Source organism: Diospyros lotus, chromosome 9, assembly GCF_014633365.1.
Source record: "Diospyros lotus cultivar Yz01 chromosome 9, ASM1463336v1, whole genome shotgun sequence".
NCBI classification, from domain to species: Eukaryota; Viridiplantae; Streptophyta; class Magnoliopsida; order Ericales; family Ebenaceae; genus Diospyros; species Diospyros lotus.
Window position 1 is genome coordinate 22,476,652 of NC_068346.1, and position 21,105 is coordinate 22,497,756.

A 21,105-nucleotide genomic window follows, 5' to 3' on the forward strand; every position below is an offset into this window, starting at 1 on the left:
TGATTGGCCCCTCATCCATTAATCACATGAACGATCTTTTGGCCCTTCACAACTAGGACTTCTAACCCAATGGCTCTCATACGCATATCAACGCATGCCCAATTCCTTAATCCCAAATCTGGATTCCCTTGGATTCTAGTTCGACTTACTTGGGATTTCCATCTCATACAAACACTCGCTAGGGTTCACTTGCCACACACACATCCTTTCCTTAAGATAGATCTTGATTCATCATGAACCCAACTAAGGTCTACTCATACCCTAGGCACATCGCCTCTAGGATCATCATAACAATACGATCACATCGCATCACATACATCTAACATCCTGACTCCCCTCAGAGTCTTTCTAGATTCTTCTTACGTCATGTCTTCACTGGCCAGACATTCAGATGCATTACATGCACACTCCCCATAGAGCCTTATTGCCATTAACCTTACCCCCTTTCTTGGGCTCGCCACCTAGCCTGCTGAAGACTCATTTCCTTGAGCCTCAAGCTAACTCCCACTTTAGGTCACTCTATCTCAAGCGCACAAGCCTTACTGCACTACTTCCAATGGACAACTCTATTCCTTCGAACATGCTCGGTAAATCCCTGACATAGGGACGCTCCACTAATCCCCTCCCGGACTAGTCATGCCTCGGCTTCGTGTCCCCACACAAGCCTTAACACTTCAATCTCAATGAGTCCTCATCCTTAGAACATACCATACACCCAAATTCCAATATTCAGGTTTTTCCTGACACCAAAACCCACACTTGGGTTTACGGTTCTTCTCTGCTCGACCCCTATACCTCTCACGAGTATATCATCTCAATTCATGATATTTTCTTATCCCTAGAACAGGAATACCCAAACATACCATTCCAACCATTGTAGGCCTCAATGACTCGACCCAATCCCTTAGGGTCCTCGGTCCACATGTCCAACTTTCAAGGTTATCGGACCAACCTTACATTAAAATCTCAAAATTTCAAATCAATCGTTCTCGACCCCAACTCAACAGCGAGGACATTCTGACTTACACCCAAATCATGCTAGACATCCTCTATTCCAAAACTCTGGCAATTGCTCACATCAATCACTTACCAACCATACTTAGCATTCCAACACGCTAGCCTTCCCCCCTCATATAGCTAGCTATGCTCTAATACCAACTGTAATGACCCGCTCCCACTTACACTACAAGAAATTTGACTTTTAGTGACCACATTTAGTGACAGCCAGTTAAAAGTCATCACTAATTCCAGTCTTTAGTGATGGTCAGATAGAATCCATCACAAATGATGCACAATAGTGACGGTCGGGCAACGTCGGTCACAGATGGAGGCACAATAGTGACGGCCACACGCGGTCGTCACTGAAAGTGCCACCTTTAGTGAGGGTCGGGCAACGTTGGTCACAAATGGAGGCGCAATAGTGACGGCCACACGTGGTCGTCACTGAAAGTGCCACCTTTAGTGAGGGTCGGGCAACGTCGGTCACAAATGGAGGCACAATAGTGACGGCAACACGCGGGCGTCACTGAAAGGGCCACCTTCAGTGAGGGCCGGGCAATGTCGGTCACAGATGGAGGCACAATAGTGACGGCCACACGCGGTCGTCACTAAAAATACCACCTTTAGTGAGGGTCGAGCAACGTCGGTCACAAATGGAGGCACAATAGTGATGGCCACACGCAGTTGTCACTGAAAGTGCCACTTTCAGTGAGGGTCGAGCAACGTCGGTCACAAATGGAGGCACAATAGTGACAGCCACACGCGGCCGTCACTGAAAGGGCCACCTTCAGTGAGGGCCGGGCAATGTCGATCACAGATGGAGGCACAATAGTGAAGGCCACACGCGGTCGTCACTAAAAATGCCACCTTTAGTGAGGGTCGATCAACGTCAGTCACAAATGGAGGCACAATAGTGATGGCCACACGCGATCGTCACTGAAAGTGCCACCTTCAGTAAGGATCGGCCAATGTCGGTCACAGATGGAGGCACAATAGTGACGGCCACACGCGGTCGTCACTGAAAGTGCCACCTTTAGTGAGGGTCGGACAACATCGTTCACAAATGGAGGCATAATAGTGACGGCCACACGCGGTCACCTTCAGTGAGGGTCGGGTAACATCGGTCACAGATGGAGGCACAATAGTGATGGCCAATGATGCTCGTCACTAAATGTACCACCTTTAGTGAGGGTCGGGAACCTCGGTCACAGATGGAGGCATAATAGTGACCACTGTACATGGCCGTCACTGAATATTGGACCTTTAGTGAGGGTCGAGAATGCTCAGTCACAAATGGGTTAGCAATAGTGGCAATCATAATTGGTTGTCACTGAATGTACACCTTTAGCGAGAGCCAGGGGATGGTGATCACAAATGGAGGTTAATAGTGACGGCCATACTTGGCCGTCACTAAATGTGATATTTAAGGATTAAGAAAGAATCACCAAAAAGAGTTGCATATTAAAATATAATATATATATATATATATAAATTTAACATGATTTAGTCTTAATACACTTAATTATGTAATTTGAAACTAATAAAATGAATTCACTTAAATAGCGATAGTGTAGTTTTTGAATTAAAAAAAAATATAGATATACTAACGTCTTCAGACAAATTAAATTGTAAATTTATATATTTTTTCAACTCTAGATAATTAATCACTTTTTCATTCAAATAGCTAGATATTTTGAATAATTTTATTTATCTAGTCACAACAATTCTTGTAATACCAAAAAATAATTAATCAAAATTTGTATTCACTACAAAAAGTTTGATTTTCTCTACGAAATTGTAGATAAAACACTTAGGATACATTCTCTTTGTTGTTTTTAAGTCATTTTTAGTTTTAAATTTTCTAAAATAATGAATTATTATTTTTAAAAATACATTTTCAAAAATAAAAGAAAATTGTAAAAAAAATCAAAAACAACAAAAAATTATTTTGAGTGTTTTTATTCAAAACAAACTCCAAACTCAAAACACAAGTAACTCACACTAAATATCACTAAATTTTGGTGTGTTTTTCATTTTGATCACTAAATTTTAATTATTTGCAATGCGATCATAAAAGCTTAAAAAATTTTGCAATGTGGTCACATATAAAATTTTTCGGTCACTCTATAGGCAGAGTGGGTGACGCGGCGCTGATGTGGCAATTAATAAAAATATTGTTTTGACACATGGCACATTTTGACCATATCAGCGCCACATCACCCACTTCAGCAATAGAGTGATCGGAAAATCTTATATGTGATTACATTGCAAACTTTTTTAAACCTCTATGATCACATTATAAATAATTAAAGTTTAGTGATCAAAATAAAAAATACACCGAAGTTTAGTGGTTTTTGGTGTAATTTACCCCTTAAAACACATCAAACAAATTTCATTTTCAATATTTATTCCTATTTTATTATTATAATGAAAAAAAATATTACAAAATTCACTAACTTTAAAATGTATATATTTTTAATGTTATATTAATATTAAATTCTTATAATTTATTAAATAATCAAATTTATTAAATAAAATATCATTAACAAAATATTCTTAAAATTTCAAAAAGAATGCATTTTCTAACTTTCTATTTTGAGAAACAGTTTTTCAAAATAATAAAGAGAACGCAGTTTTAATTTTTAAAACAAACTCCCAAAACAGAAAATTCAAAATAAATTCAAAACTCAAAATTAAAAATTAAAAGACAAATAGAACGCAACCTTATTTTTCACTACATCAAATCATTGCTAATCATATTAATTTTCATTGTAAATTGATTTTCTTTACAAAATTTTTTGTAATCAATAATTATATTTTTATAGTTAATTCTATAAACAACTAATAAACCACTATATATGTATGATATTACTAAATTTAATTTTGTAGCAGAAAAAATCCTTTTTTTGGGAATAATATTTTTTTTCTAAACCTATAAATTTAAATGAAATATAAAGCACACAATATATAACTTTAAAAGCTTTCAATTAATCACATAAAATAAAACTAATGTCAACCACACACTACAAAAAATCTCTAACTATTTTTAATGTGAATACTTATAATGATAGCAACATTAAATTTAATTTTAGGCTATTTCTTCTTCTGTTATTTATGCATTGCAAGAACCTAAAAAATATAAATAATTAAATGAAAGATTAGATAAATTTATATAACTTATTTTAATGTGAAATATTTATAATAATTTGAATAAAGAAAACTAACCATACTTCTAAGAAATAGTTATACCACTTTTTCATCATTATTGATTAAAAATTTAAATTCTAACCATTAAATAATAGAAAAAAATTATTAAAGCCTAATGACTCTTTTTATACCAATGTGGAGTTGCCGCCACTGCTACCATACACATTCATGTGAAGAAGTGTTCTCTTTATATATAAATTTTAATAATTTTTTCAATTAATCAAATTTATAATAATTTTATTTAAAATTAATAATAATTTATAATTGTGAATAGATCTATTTTTAATTTTTAATATCACTATTATAAAGTATTATTAATTTTAAATAAAATTATTATTAATTTTGTGTGTATTACGTCTTTTCTACAAAATAAGGGTTAGAGATGTCGGGGATTGTCTCCAAAAAGGCCCTCCATCATTTAAATCAATATGGGTAAAAAGAAAAAAAAAATGAGAGTTTTATCACTTGTGCCATGCCCTGGAATGTTTGGAGTTCATGAAAAAGGTAAATCATATAGGCTTTTAAATATTTTTAAATTAAAAGAAGTCTTTTTAATAGATAAATAAAGTTTATTTATTATTTTTAAATTTTTAAATAATTTTATTGATTGATTAAATAATTGAAAAACATGAGTATCAGCTAATAGAATAATTCAGAAATTAAAAATAAAGAGGTTTTGTATTTTAAAATATACAAATTTGATATTTTTGTAATTCAGCATATGGTTTTTGTAGGATTAAATTTATTTTATATACTAATATATATAATTTAGATTATTATCATATATTATTTAACTAACATTTAATAAATATTAATTTGATGCAATAATTTAAATTATTTTATTATTATAATTTAGATTATTATTGTTGTTACACGATTACAACAATAAATTTATAAAATGGGAAACCACCGATGGATGACCCTCGTATGGCGTATCTGAGTGATGAGTGAGTCTCCCGGGGTAATGTGGCAGCGATGGGTGAGTCTCCCAGGGCATTTTCGAGCGATGGATGAGTCTCCGAAGGTGTTTCCGAGCGATGGATGACCTATTAGAGAATAAATCGGTTAGGAGCGCGGGCGAAAGTCCCCGTGCGAACCCTCCGATGCCTAAGTTAGATCACCGTAGAAATAGAGTATTCGAAAGTAAGAGAGTAAATGCGAGAGTCAGAGATTGCATACCGAATGAGAGAAAGTGACCTCCTATTTATAGCAACAAGAGGGGCATCCATGTGTCGCGTGTTCCGAGTTTTGTGGCAAGAATCTCGGAGGGGCTTTGACCGAGTCTCGCGGGAATAGCCTTAGGCCGACTTTCTTGGAGGCAGTGGAGTAAGAATAGGAGGCCCGCGGAGGCGAGTGTGGATCCCTGGGTGACCCTCACTCGGGGGTATCTGTGAGCATGGAAAAAAGAGCGCGAGGGGCCGTGCACGAGCGGCCGCATGTTGGCAGCCGGGCTCGCGGCCGCATGCGGCCGCCGGGCGCGCGGTCGCGGCCTTACGCGGGTAGCCATATGCTGTCAGCCGCGCGCGCGACCGCGCGCGCGGTTGCTTTCCCTCGAGTGGGGTCACTCGGGGGTACTGTTCCCCCGAGTGACGTCCACTCGGGGGAGGGGGGGCGCTCCCCCCTAGCACAGGGGCGCGGCCCCCACCAGGCAGCCGCGTGCTGCCCATGGGGGTCGCGCCTGCCACCCCCGAGTGACCTCACTCGGGGGTGGTTCCCCCTGTGTGGCCTTCTTTGGCCACCCAGGGGGCTGCCACGTGGCGCTTCTCTCGGGGGGCCATGTGGCGTTTTCTTGACCCGATTTCTTTGGCACTCACTCTGCTTTTATTATTTTATACATAACAATTATCATATATTATTAGTTAAATTATTTTATCAATTATCATAATCATAATTATTTTTTTATCAATTAAATTATTATTAATATTAATTTTATAAGTTATTTTATTTTTATTTAATAATAAAAAAATTTTAAAAAAAAATTATCTATTTCTACAAGCAGGAGATGCTCTTGCTCTCCCGCCAAACCCCCCAAAGCCCACCCCCCTGTCCCTGCATGACTTGTAACAATACAGAACTGAGAGTTCGGGAAGAGGTGAAATTTCATCTACTAAGGTATGGAATGGTTAAGAATTATGTCACTTGGTATCATCACGGGGAGGATGTGTTTGCTGAAGTAGATAGTAGTGATGATGACGATGTGGACAGTAATTGTAATACCCTTGATGAGTCATGATAAATTTTGTCATTTAAGAGAATTTTGGTCTATGAAAAATTCCACAATTGCCCTTGAATTAAAGAAAATGCCATGATATATTGGATGTCTTAGGAGGGGCAAAATAGTAATTTGGAATTTCATCCCAAAGGATGAATTATTTTTGGAGAAATTATTTATATTGGAGAATTAATTTTGGAGAATTTAATTCTTGATTAAGTGCATGGATAATTAGGAATTAAATTGGAAAACCAAGTATGGCTAGATTGGTGACACTTGGCAAATTCTTATGGAAAGAGATTTAATTTAATTTGGAGAATAAGGATTTATTTAATTAAGAGAATTTGGTGACACATGGCATGATCTTATGAATCAAGAGAGATATTTAATAAATGCAAAAAGGAAAAAGAAATTAGTCTCTCAAGCATTAATGAGAGCCATTATGGAGAGAATTAAAAAGAAAATCAATAATAAAAAGAAATGTGTCAAGCATTAATGTTGGAAAATAGAGGATTTAAATAAATGCTAAAGTAAATGGATTATGTCTTTCAAGAGCCTTTAAAATTAAATCAAAAAGAAATTATTTAAGTCTCCATTAAATGCTTGAAAAGTTATGGATTTAATTTAAATGCAAATTTGGGAAATTAGTCAATCTTGGAAATTAGTCATGATTTAATTATTTGGAAAATGGAGAATTATGGAAAATTGGGATTGATCCAAGGAAGGAGATTTAGTCTCCAAAGAAAGATCAATGGATGAGAATTAAGAAGACAAGTCTCTTGGATTTGTGTTTCCTTTGAATCTAGACAAGAGTTCTCCTAAAATCAAGGGCTAGGATTTAAGTTGGGAGAAGCACAAGGATTGTGCTAATGTTCAAAGGTAGAGATTAAGTCTCTTGAAATAAGAAGAAATCTATGGCTAGGATGTGATCTTGAGAATTGGCATGGATTAAGAAGAAAACTCTATAAATAGGAAGTGAGAAATTGGTTCAAAGCTTTTTCCCCATTTGTGAATTGAAGAAGCAAGAAGGCAAGCAAGTCTAGAGAAAGAAGAGAAAAACTAGCAAAGGTAAGCCTAGTTTTCTCCCTTGATATAGTTGAATGCATGTGTTTAAGAACTAAAGTCCCTTTATTATTTTTCTTTAAGGGTGAGTCTTAGCTTGTGGAGGTGTTTAAGCTTCAAAGTCTAAGAGGGATTCTTGGCTTGTGAGAGTGTTAAAGCTTCAAGGAAACAAGGTAAGGGATAGCCCCAAGTGGAGGGGTTTTTGCTTGCATTTGTACATGTGTGAATGAGTTGCATGTAATGGTTCTTTGCATGTTTTGTGCCCAAGTGGACCTATGGCCATAAGGAGGACTTGTGAGGGGAGAGAGGGGTTGGTTGGTGCCTTAACCTAAGTGGTTATGAGGGCATGGAGAACTACCCTTGATATGCATTGCATTTACATTACATGTTATGTTTCTCATACTTCATTTACATTTGCATAGCACCCTTACTGAGCATTGGCTCATGAGGTCCTTTGACCTCAATGTAGGTGGAGAATCATCCAAGGGAAAGGGAGTTTTGCAAGGGTGAAGGTATTGAAGCAAAGAGGAAACCATGAGTAGTGGTTATGTAGTTTTGTGTTTGTGTTGTATTATTTTGTTAAACTTGGAATGTATGTAAATGTGGTAAAAAGGGGGGTAAACTTGAGTGTTTTGGAAGCCCCTTGGTATGGAAATGTATTCTGGAAAACATGGGATTTTTAAAAAAAATATATATTTTTTTTTTATGAAAAAAATGGCTGAGGCAGTGGGCTGGTGCGGCCAAGGGCGCGCCAGGGCGAGGCTGGCGCGGCCGCGCGCAGCGTGCGTGCGCGGTCGGCCAGCGCGCGCGGGGCGTGCGCGGCCTGCGCGCGCTGGGGGGCGCGGCTGCTGCTGCCCCACCCTGTGGCTGCTGTTTGAAGTCCTATTTTTTTTTTTATATTTTTTTTGGGTTATCTAATTATTTCTAATATTTTATAAAATTCTGAAATAATTTAAAATGAATAAATAAATAAATGAGTATTTACCCTCTAAATTAATTTTTAAATTAATGTGAATTTGAGGCAATTGTGGGGAAAAATTTCTATATTTTGGGAAATTAAATAATGGAGTATTTTCCTTAAATTTTGAAATTGGATGAGGATGTTTTGAGAATTGTATTTCAAAAATTAATTTCCTAATGGTTGGAAAATTATGGAATTTTTGAAATAAATAAAGGGAAAATCAATGGAGCTTTAATGAGGAAAATTTATTTAAATTTTTTCAAAGAAATATTAATCCAAATATTTTCCAAATTGGAAGAGAGATAAATGGGTTAATGGTTGGGGCAAAGATAGGAAAAATTTATTTTCTTATAATTAAGGCATTATGCCATAAATTATTTTAAGCTAGAGAGTTAGCTTATTTTCTTTCGATCCTGGTAGGTCACCCTTAGCCCTTCATTAAAGAGCTCGAGAAGGGGTGACGATTGCGAGGTTTCGGGTTTTAATAGGTCGTTTGATAATTCCCGGACCCTCGAGCGGAGCGAAGAGAGGGCAAAGCCTAGTTCCCACCTAGGTCGTTTCCCGTTGAAACGTAGCCGTCTCTTCATCTTTGCCCTAGCGTGTGAATAGTAAGTTGGCTATTCATGAGTAACACCCGTAGGTGGGAGCGGGGCGTTACAGTAATGATGATGGTATGCATCCTATGTTAGAAGAAGCATTTGGAATGCACAACATCAACGTTGAGATGGGTGGATGTTCATTTACTAGTAATGATGAGCCTAACCAACCCGCCAAAAAGTTTTATGATTTGTTGAGAGATGCTGAACAACCTCTTTATCCAGGATGTGATCATGCTTCGAAGCTTGAATTCCTTGTGAAATTGCTACATTTGAAATGCTTGAGTGGTTGGAGCAATAATTCCTTCAACACTTTGCTTGAGCTCATTAGATCAGTATTTCCTGTAAGTGAAACTGTACCATCTTCGTATTATGAAGCTAGAAAGTTCATTCGAGATTTGGGTCTTGACTATGAGAAGATAGATGCATGTCCAAATGACTGCATGCTTTTTCGAAAAGAATATGCAAACTCCCATGAATGTATAAAATGTGGCGCTTCTAGATGGAAGATGATAGCAACACATAATGATTCACCTAGCAAGAAGATACTTGTCAAAACCCTATGATATTTTCCCCTGACCCCACGGCTTCAAAGGTTATATATGTCTTCAAAAACAGCTACAGATATGAGATGGCATGATGAGCAGCGTGTTAAGGATGGGTTGCTACGACATCCAGCTGATTCTGAAGCTTGGAAAAGGTTGGATGGGCTTTATCCATCTTTCTCAAGTGATCCTCGCAATGTTAGACTTGGCCTAGCAAGTGATGGATTTAATCCATTTGGCACCATGAGTGTTGCTCATAGTACATGGCCTGTGGTGGTAGTTCCATATAATTTTCCCCCATGGAAGTGTATGAAGCAACCATATTTCATGCTCTCCTTGCTCATCCCTGGTCCAAAAGCCCCTGGAAATCAGATTGATGTGTTCTTGCAACCGTTGATTGAGGAATTAAAAGAATTATGGGAGATTGGTGTTGAAACTTATGATGCCTCAAAGAAATAAAATTTTCAGCTACATGCAGCTCTTTTGTGGACTATTAATGACTTCCCTCCATATGCTAATCTATCTGGATATAGTACAAAGGGAAGGTGGGCCTGTCCTTGTTGCAACAAGCACACTGTTTCTCGATGGTTGACATATGGGAAAAAATTTTGCTACATGGCTCATCACCGCTTTTTACCTATGAACCACACATGGCGTAACAATAAATCTCGTTTTGATGGTAAGGCAGAACAAAGGGAACAACCACCACAACTATTTGGGCATGATGTTCTTAATCAATTGTGTACGCTTGAGAAAGAAAATTGACAGGGGTCTAGTGAAACTTGGTTAAAGCATTGGAAGAAAAAAAGTATTTTCTTTGACTTGCCATATTGGAAAGATCTCCTATTACGTCACAATCTTGATGTCATGCACATCGAGAAGAATGTATGTGACAATGTTTTTGGAACGATCATGAATATTGAACGAAAATCAAAGGATGGTAAGAAAGCATGCATGGATTTAATGGAGCTAGGCATTAGGAAGGAACTTCACATCGACGAAAATGGTAAACTACCTCCTGCATGCTATATGTTATCTTCGAAAGAAAAATTGATGTTGTTGGAATTCTTGAAAAAGGTGGAAGTACCCGATGGTTATTCATCAAATATTTCAAGATTAGTGAATATGAAGGAGCGCAAAATTTCTTCTTTGAAGAGTCATGATTCCCACATACTTATGCAGCGGTTAATACCACTTGCTATACGAGGTATTTTGCCAAAAGAAGTGTGCAATGCATTGATTGAATTAAGCAACTTTTTTTGAGAAATATGTTCTAAAGTATTGGTGGTTGAAAGGCTAAATGAATTAGAGCTCCATATTTCTGAGACTCTTTGTAAATTAGAGCAGATCTTCCTTCCCACTTTTTTTGATGTTATGGAACATTTGCCAGTTCACTTGCCTTCTGAAGCTAGAATTGCCGGACCGGTCCAATATCGATGGATGTATCCAATTGAAAGGTGAACACATTATCTTATAACATAATATATTTGAGAAAATAAGCATATATATGTTACTACAAGAGGTTGACATTTGTTTGAAAACTTTTGATAGGTATTTATGTACATTAAAGTCTTATGTGCGTAATAAGAGTCGTCCGGAGGGTTCGATTGCAGAAGGATATCTTGCGAAGGAATGCTTAAACTTTTGTTCTAGGTATCTCAGTGGAATCGAAACAAAATTCAATCGCATCAATAGGAATGATGATAGGGATGGGGTGGAACCTACTGGAGGATTATCTGTGTTTTCCAAAACAGGTCGTGGTTTAGGGAAAGCGACTCAATGTGAGATTGAAAGGGAGGAATGGTTGCAAGCTTTGTTGTATGTTCTAAAAATTGTGATGAGGTTCTACTGTTCATTGAGTAAGTGCTAAGTTTGATATATATATATATATAAACTAACTTTCATGTTTGCCTAAGGCTTGGTATTATACAATTTGGAACAGAGAACATAAGCAGTCCTTGGCTCGCTCTTTTTCCCATTCTCTTCCTCAACACATAGAAAATATTCACAATAAAGATTTTCCCAGTTGGTTTGAGAATCAAGTAAGTATAATGTGCATTTGGGTTCACATTGGACAATTCGCATTAATGGGATGTATTCTCTAACAGTGCCTTTCAATGAATAGGTGACACAAATGCACAATTCAGAGATTGGAGTGGATAATAATTTGTTATCACTTGCTCGAGGTCCAGCTCATAGTGCATTATCATACAAGGGTTATATTGTTAATGGTTTTCGATTCCATACTCAAGATCGTGACAAAGAATTAAAGACTCAAAACAGTGGAGTTGTTGTGACAGGAGAAACAAATAGTTTTGCCAGTGCACGAGATAATAGTCCAACTATCGGTAATGTGGATTACTATAGCGTGTTAACAAACATTATTGAATTACAATATCTCGGAGGTAATCGAGTAGTTCTATTGAAGTGTGATTGGAGAGATGTTTATTCTCAAGGAAGAGGAATCAAGACAGATGAACATGGGTTCACTTCCTTAAATTTTGGACGTTCCTTACAAACCAATGAGCCTTTTGTCTTGGCTTGCCAAGCTGAACAGGTTTATTATGTGAGGGATATGCGTGATCCTAATTGGTATGTTGTTCAAAGGTCACAACCTCGAGATTTTTATGATATGCATGTTGAAGAAGGCAACGAAGATCAACCATATCAGCAGAAAGAGCCATTAATTAGCTCGTGTTCACCCCAAGATGTGAGTGCATATGAGGAAGACTTTACATTGATTAGAAGTGACATTCCAGCAGAGATTCCATGTGAAGAAGGTGTATCACGTCAATTAGGAAAACGAAAGAGAGGGAGTGGGAAGGGAAAAAAGAAAGTCAGAAGGAGAGGAAAACAAAAAGGCATTGAATGTTATGATGATGATGATGAATGAACTTGAGTGTTTTGACTTTTTGGTTTGTAAGTATGAGGCACTATAACTTTATAGATACTAGAGATTGCATATGTGTGCTAGTTATTGTATAATAGTCTTGATGTTTATAAACTAAGTACGAATCAATTTAAGTTGACTTAATTTGGATAGAGTATGTACTCCTTTGGATTTGGATTGAATTTACATGCAGACAAATGATTAGCCTATATGGGCAAACTATAACTCTTATCTTTCTATCTCTCTCTCTCTCTCTCTCTCTCTCTCTCTCTTTTTAGTATTTTTTTGGTTTATAGGTTGGTCATTCTCTTTTTCATCTTGTGTGTGCATTTATGATACTAGCATTGTTCGAGGTATGTATCCTGTGAGTGATAGGATTTAATCACTCCCTCTGGGTGGTGGGTGATCACCCTTTTTTTTAAATTTTGAATGCTTAGTACTATATGCATCCTGTGAGTGATAGGATTTAATCACTCCCTCCGGGTGGTGGGTGATCACCCATTATTTTTTATTTTTAATGCTCAGTATTATATGTATCCTGTGAGTGATAGGATTTAATCACTCCCTCCAAGTGGTGGGTGATCACTCATTTTTTAAAATTTTTAATGCTTAATACTATATGTATCATGTGAGTGATAAGATTTAATCGGTAATGACTCGTCTAGTGAGCCTTAGATGCTAATTATATTTTTATATAGTGTGTTGTATGTGGGCTTGCTAGATGCCAAAAGTAAGTTATGGGTGAATAAGAGGTTAAATGGCACAAAATATTTCTATGTGGTCAAAGAGGTAAATTAATTAAAAATAACATTTTTGAAAAAATGCATGTAAGTAAATTAATAAATATAATATGCTGCTGGGTGAGTGCCTAACTGATATGATCACAACAAGAACAACTTCTATTGTTGAATGTCTTGGAGTACTTAAGCACATAGGCAGAACATGGTGCGTCATAATTCAAGACTCTAATCTAATAGTTCCGCTCTAGATTTAGTTGGTATATTAATTTCATTATCAATTGCATCCAACCTTGCATGCTTATTGGGATAAAGCTTTCAAAAGCAACAGTTTTCAAAAGAAAAAGGTGCTCATGTACTCATTTTTTGACTGAAATGTTCAAAGAACTTTATTTAATATTTAAACCAATAATGCAAACCTTAATCTTTTCCTAAAATATGCTAGTACAAATATGAGATCCATGCTTTGATAAGAGACCACCATTCTTTAAGATAATATTTGAAGTATGATTCAAAAGCTTAATGGAGAGTAAATGAAATAGAATAAACAATAGTATATTGTGAACTTTTGAAAATATAATATAGTGGAAGTTTAGAGCAATGGTTATGTATATTGAAAGTGCCATTAAATTCTAGCTTATTAATTCTAAATCACTGTCTATTATTATGTTGATTATAATTAAAATATCTAATATAAAATGTTCTCTTTGCAAGGGCATATCCTTTAAATTCATGGCCACCATTTATTTGTCCTTATCAAGCTACGTAGTCACATGCCTAAATTATGCATCAGTCATCTAGAAAATTATTCTCTTTTATGTGATGTGAATATTTAATGAATTTTTAAATATAAAAAATAATTTTAATTATAAGATAAATTCTTTTTTTATTTCTACATAAACTTTTAATATTTTTTAAGTGATGTTGCTTATTGAAAAATAAAATATTAAATCATTGCCTTTTTTGGAAAACAATGCCATGAAAATAACATGATAGTGTAATTTTCATTTGTGTTGATGCATTTTGTAGCAAATGGCGAGTAGTGCACACATTTCTCTAAGAGTTGATCAAAGTCCATCTATATCACCAAGTTCAATTCCTTCATCATTGCCTCCTTTAAACTCTTCCGTTGGAAGTGCAGGTTAAAATTAAGTTTAATTTATAATGTAATTACCTAATTTATATTGGGCTAATTTTTTCCTAATTATGTTAATTACATTGTATTTATTCTAACATGAATAGGTTCTGTCTCAAGAAAAAGAACTCAGGGAAATACCAAAAATAGGAAACTCACAAGTTTAGCGCCTGGTCAGAAATTGCCATTACAGTTTAACAATTATAGCTAAGTAATAGGTCCAAATGCAAACGTGTTTGCAAGCTACTTAGGGAAGATTGTTGCAGTGTGTGAGGATGCTCCAATAACTTGCAAACGGTGGGAAGATGTTCCTCAAGCCAACAAAACTAAAATGTATTCATATGTATTAGTAAGGTTAATAGGTAAAATTTATAATAGATATAGTCATTTTTTAATTCTTTTTTAGATGAATTCCTTTTTTTGATAGGACAAATTTGAGTTTGAGGAAAACGAAAATAGGAAAAATTGGATTATAAGAAAAATGGGAAACAAATTTGCAAACTACAAGCATAGATTGAAGGTCAAATACTACGACGCGTACACCATAGATTAAGAGAGAATTCAAGTGGGTCCAGTAGACATTGAGATAGAGCAATGGAGAGATTTTGTGCATTGGTTGAGCTCATTTGAGTTTTAGGTATACTTCACTTGAAGGGTGTTTGCTTTTTTATATTTGTATTTATTATTATTTACTTATAAAGTAAAGAAATTCATTAAGATTTTTGATTTGATTAATTAATTTTTTCATATTACTTGACATTAAGGCCACATGTGCTCGAAATAAGGAAAATTGATCAAAGTTAAAGATGAGCAAAACTACTGGTACAAGAAGTTTTGCTCGGGTTAGAGCTGAAGAGGTATAAATTTTCAATGTTCTAATTTCTATCATAACATCTCATTTTGTGTAGTATTTTTTTACCTATTAATTAAAAATGCCTTTTTTATTGATAATTACTTAAATCCAGGCTCAAAAATTAGGACATGACCCAATAGAAGTAGAAATGTTTTACTTAACACACAAAAAGAAGGATGGGTCAATGGTTGATTCGACATCATCAGGAATTGTGGTAAGCATTTCAATTACTTTTAAGTTTATGCTGTTGTTTTGTTATTCTTGATATCATAAAAATAATTATGATCTTATTATGGATGAAAATTAAAGTTCTTCCTTGCAAGACCCAATCCAAGAAGGTAAAAACTAACTAGAAATGTTCTCATATTACATTCATCCATGAGCATTAGAGAAAAACAAAAGGAACTAGTAACTCTGTTAATTCTGTTTGGATATGAATTTTGTCTCATTCTAAGTTCTCAAACTTAATTGTTTAGTTGTGGAAAATGATTATTTTCTAATATTGTTTAAGTGTAATATGTAATAATTATTTATGCAACATTTTATTACAGGAAAATATTCAAACTATAGCAGCCCAAAGAGCTGAGGAGCAGCCTTCTGAACTTGTTGATGAAAATCAAATTTTCCTTGAAGTGATGGGCAAAGAAAGGCATGGTCGAGTTCATGGATATGGTTTCGGCCCCATACCTTCTTCAGTCTCTGGCAAGCTTCCTTCTCAATTACAAATGGCTTCAACAATTGAAACACTAAGACAAGAGAATAAAGAGTTGAAAGAAAAACTAAGCACAGTAGAGCAAACTCAAGCAGAAACTCTTAGCTTGCTGAAAAGTTTCATGGAAGAGGTTAGATTAGGAATGGTTAGTAATGAATGATATTGCTCTACTGATATGACATGTTTTGATTGATGAATAGTATTCAACATTCCATATTTTGTTGGTTTATTAATTTTGTAAAGTGATACTTTGAATTATAGCTTTTGATTGTTGATAATTTGAGTATATATACGTTTGCCTTTTGGGTTGTTGATGATCGTGTAGCAATATATTTCATATATTGTGATAGTTGGTAACATTTTGTAAAGTAAGTGTTCATAAATTTGTAAAATAAGTGTACACGGTATAGGTTGTAGGCCAAATAATGTGAAATTGTAAATCACCTTCAGTGACGGCCACATATGGTCATCACTAATGGGTAAACCACTTTTAATGACGGTCACATATGGTCGTCACTAATGGGTAAACCACTTTTAGTGACGACCGACATGATCGTCACTAATGGGTTAACTTTAGTGACGGCCACATATGGGCATCACTAATAGGTAAACCACTTTTAGTGACGGCCACATATGGTCGTCACTAATGGGTAAACCACTTTTAGTGACGGCCGACATAATCGTCATTAATGGGTTAACTTTAGTGACGGCCACATGATCGTCACTAATGGGTTAACTTTAGTGACGACCGACATCGTGTCACTAACAGGTTAACTTTAGTGACGGTCAACATGTAGTGACGACCACGTATGGCTGTCACTAATGGGTTGCCATTAGTGACGACCGACATTATGGTCACTAATTACATTAGTGACGGCCATATTGGTTGTCACTAATGGGTTAACTTTAGTGACGGCCACATATGACTGTCACTAATGGGTTCACTTTAGTGATGGTCACCTTTATCGTCACTAATTACATTAGTGACGAGGGCATTAGTGTAACACCCGGTGTAACTGGTGTTAAGAGAATAGGAAAAGAAGTAAGTATACTTCCAAAAATGCCCTTGAGTAAGTGATGATCCTTGAGATTGAGAATGCCCATGAGAAGGGTATTTCGGTAATTTGGATAGAGAAATCCAATAAAGGGGTATTTTGGTAAATTAAAAATAATTCCTATGAAGAATTAGGTGTGTAAGTGAATAAAAATCCCAATTTGGTATTTATGTGGAGATATATGGGATTAATAAATTCACAAAGAGTAATTAGGAATTTTGGAATTTAATTCCATAAAGGAAATTTAATTTTGAAATAGGGAAAATGGTGGATATTAAATTATTTGAGGAGAATAATTATATTTTCCCTAAGTTGTGAATTAATGTGGTAATGCCACTTGGAGAGATGAGATTAAACTTGGAAGCCAAGGTTAGTGTCTTGTTGTGACACTTGGCATTTTGTGGTTCAAGTATAATTGGGTGAATTAAATAAATGCAAAAGTTATGATAATTGGTCTTGTAAGCATTTAATGAGAGGCATAATTATATGGATTAAAGTAAATCCAAAAGAAAATGGTAAATGGTCACCATTAATGCCTTGGAAAATATGAGGGATTTATTTAAATGAGAAAGAAAGTATTATGTCTTTCAAGTGGTCTCTCATGTGATGGTTATGAAAATAGTCTCATTTAAGTAAATGAGAAATAAATGAAAAATGCAAGTGATCTAAGGGCTTAGATGCATTCTTGAGAAGTAGAATGAATCCAAAGGTGAGGATTCAAAGAGAAGAAATGGCATGGATTGCCAAATATTAAGAGATGAGTGGTTGAGATTAAATCTTTCAAAAGCACTTGGATTGTGCTTTAAATTGAAGGTTGAGATCTTCTCTTATAAAGTGAATAAAATCCAATGGATGAGAGTAATCAAGACCAAAGCACATGGATTGTGCTTTCTTGTGTGGTTGGGATTTTCTTTCAAAAAGCAAATGGAAATCAAGGGCTAAGATCAAGTCTTGAAATTGAGATTTCAAGACAAGAGTAGTATTTAAAGGGAAAGTAAGCCCTTGTCTCAAGTTTTGCCATTTCAAAGAGAGAAAGAAAATGAGAGGAAGGAAGAGTTGTCTTCCAAGAAGAAGAAAGGGAGAAAATGAAAGAATGGAGAAGAAAGGAAGATCAAATCAAGGTAAGTTCCATTCTTCTCTTCTCTACTTAGTGATCTTATATGCAAGGAAAGTGAGTTTTTGTTTTAATGCCATCCTAGATGGGAGAAGAGAATGGGGAAGCTCTCTTGAGAAGAAGATTTAAAGCTTCAAAGAGAAGATTGTTAAGGTAAGGGATGGCCCCAAGTGGTGGAGGCCTTGCATTGCATTGTAAGTAGGTTGCATAAATCTTTATGTATCTTTTTGCATGCTTTACTTGTTCATGAGACCTATGGCCATGGGGGGTGGGAAAGAAGTGGTAGGTTGATGCCTCAAACCATGTTGGGTTGTGAGGATGGAATGACCTAACCATACTTGCATGCATTTGTTATTACATAGACTTGTTATGCTTGTATTTACTTTGCATATGCACCCTTACTGAGCTTTTGAGCTCATTAGGTTTTATCCTCCCCTTGTAGGTTGTTCTTATGCCAAAGAAGAAAAGGGAATGTGTTGGAAGCTTGTGGTTGAAGCTCATGGTGTATCATTTTATTTTTGTTGTAAAGCTAAGGTTATGGCTTGAGAAGCCTAGGTTTGTGGTGTTCAATTTGTGGTTTAATGGCTTAGGGAAGCCTATTATTGGTAAGTGCTTCATGTGATGTATGTTAAGGGTTGCAAGGGCTTGTGAAGGCCTAGAACCATGAATGTAATTTATTTTGGAATAAATTGTGAGTTTGGAGAAAAGAATTTTTGTTGTAAAAAATAGGCTTGGAAATTGGAAATGTGGAAATTTTCAATGCATTTTTTTAGAGTGGAATTTCTGGAAAATTTGGGGTTTTATAGCCCAAAGAAAAGAAAAAAAAAAGAAGAGAAAAGGAGGGAAACCAGCTGCTGGAAATCAGCAGCAGTAGGCTGCAGCCTGCGCGTGGGCTGGTCCGCATGGGCGGCCGCGCGCGCGCGGGCTGCTGCGGCCGCGCGCGCGAGCAGGCGGCCGCGCGCGGGTGGCCGTGCCTGCGCGCGGGCGCGCGCTCGGGCAGGCGGCCGCCCGGCATGCGCGGCCAGCCCGCGCAGCCAGCGCCCAGCGAGGCCCCGCGCGGGCCCCAGGCGTGCCAGTGGGCCCCGCCGGCCAAGTTTTTTTAAAAAATTGGAATTTTGGGAGAAATTGGGGCATTTCTAAATCGATTTTGGGCCCCGGAGGAATTTTCAAAGCAAATGGATTTTCGGGCATTTTTGGAGAAAACACCGAAAATTTGGAAAATTGAAAATGATGAGTTTTTCCTCCAAAATTGGTGATCCTTCAATGGATTGGTTTAAATGGTGATTTTTTTTTGGAGCCCAGTAAAATTCTTCGATGAAAAAGAATTAACGAGAAAATGGTGATTGGGCGCCTGAAGGAGATTTTCCTTATAGCCAATGCAGTGTGGCTAAAGCCCAATTCTGCTAGCGAATCCTGGGATTCCGCCAAGGGAAGGTCGAGCCTAGTTCCCACCTAGGGTATTTCGTCTTGAAACATGGCCCACCCTTTGCCAAAGGCCGGGCAGGTGGACAATTCGGGTGATTGTTCACGAGTAACACCCGTAAGTGGGAGCGGGGCGTTACAATTAGTGTCGACTTGTGACGGTCTGTCTGGCCGTCACTAATACTTTTAGTGATGGCTTTTTGGGCTTTTAGTGACGACCCTGGCCTCCACTAAAAAGCTTGTTTCTTGTAGTGTTATGAGCGCCACCGATAAATAATTGACCAAATTACTCACCCGACGAACCAAAACTGAACGGTTGGACTATGTTTCAACAGGAAATGCCCTAGGTGGGGACTAGGCTTCGTCCTTCCCTTCGCTCCACTCAGGAATCGGTCCCAAACACAGACAAGACAACACAACGAACCAAGACCCAAAACCTGAGTGAGCTTCACCTTTCTTCGGCTAGCCTCATAGCAAGCCAAAGGTGACCCAGGCACAAAGCTAGCCTAACAAACACTTCGCTGAGTATTGGGGATTTATGAGAACATACCACGCTGATCTTTACTCGGTCCGAACTTGGCTTTAACAACTAAAGCCCCATATAAATCACGCAGACTCACAATCATGTATGACATTATTAGGATTACAACAACTAGATACCTCTAGTGCTCAATACGCTTACATTCAAACACATGAATACATATAAGAATATACAGGAGAATTCACATCCACACATCTCGGGCAACGATGCTAGTTGCCACAACAGTCTCCCGACACCATCCCTACTTGCATTTGGTCTTGCCTTATCTACAACATGAGGTAAAACCTCACGAGTCATAAAGACTCAATAAGGGTGCAATGCATGTAAATATGAATATAACCATGTTTATGTATGCCCAATGCATGCAAATGAGGCTAGGCTCATTTATCCTCACAACCCACCAAGGTTTGAGGCATCAACCTATCAGCCCCCACAACACTAGTCCTCCATATGGCCATAGGTCCACTAGATCTCACATCACGCAAGTGATAACCCTACATGCAAATGCTACATAAAACCATTATCAAACATATTTACCAACTTGGAAGGCCACCTCCACGTGGGGCCATCCCTTACCTGGTTAGAAGCCTTATCCCTGCCTCGGCGAGAATGCCAGCCCGAACTCTAAGCTCTTCTAGGATCACCGCCTCCCCGGCCGAACCTAGATACCAATCACACAAAAACACCACAATATCAAATGTTAACCAATGCCTTTTCTTTTGCTTACATAGCAAAATCACTCATCAACACTATCTCCAAACAACACCAACCGCAACATAAACCAACCATCAACAATTTTTCAAGTAACCACGACCCAAGATTTAATCCAACGAATAATTATTTTACATTAACTCGCTTAATGCAAATAACTTGGAAAGAAATTATTAATTTACCTGCATTCAATTTTGGAAGAGAAATTTTGAAAAACGCCAATACTGGCGTTGCCTCCTTGGCTGCAAATTTTGGGCCCAAATTTCATTTTCGAGCCTCTGACACACTCGTCAAGCCTAAAATAATTCTCAGAATTATTCTAGAAATTTTTGGAATTTTTGGCTATTTTTCAC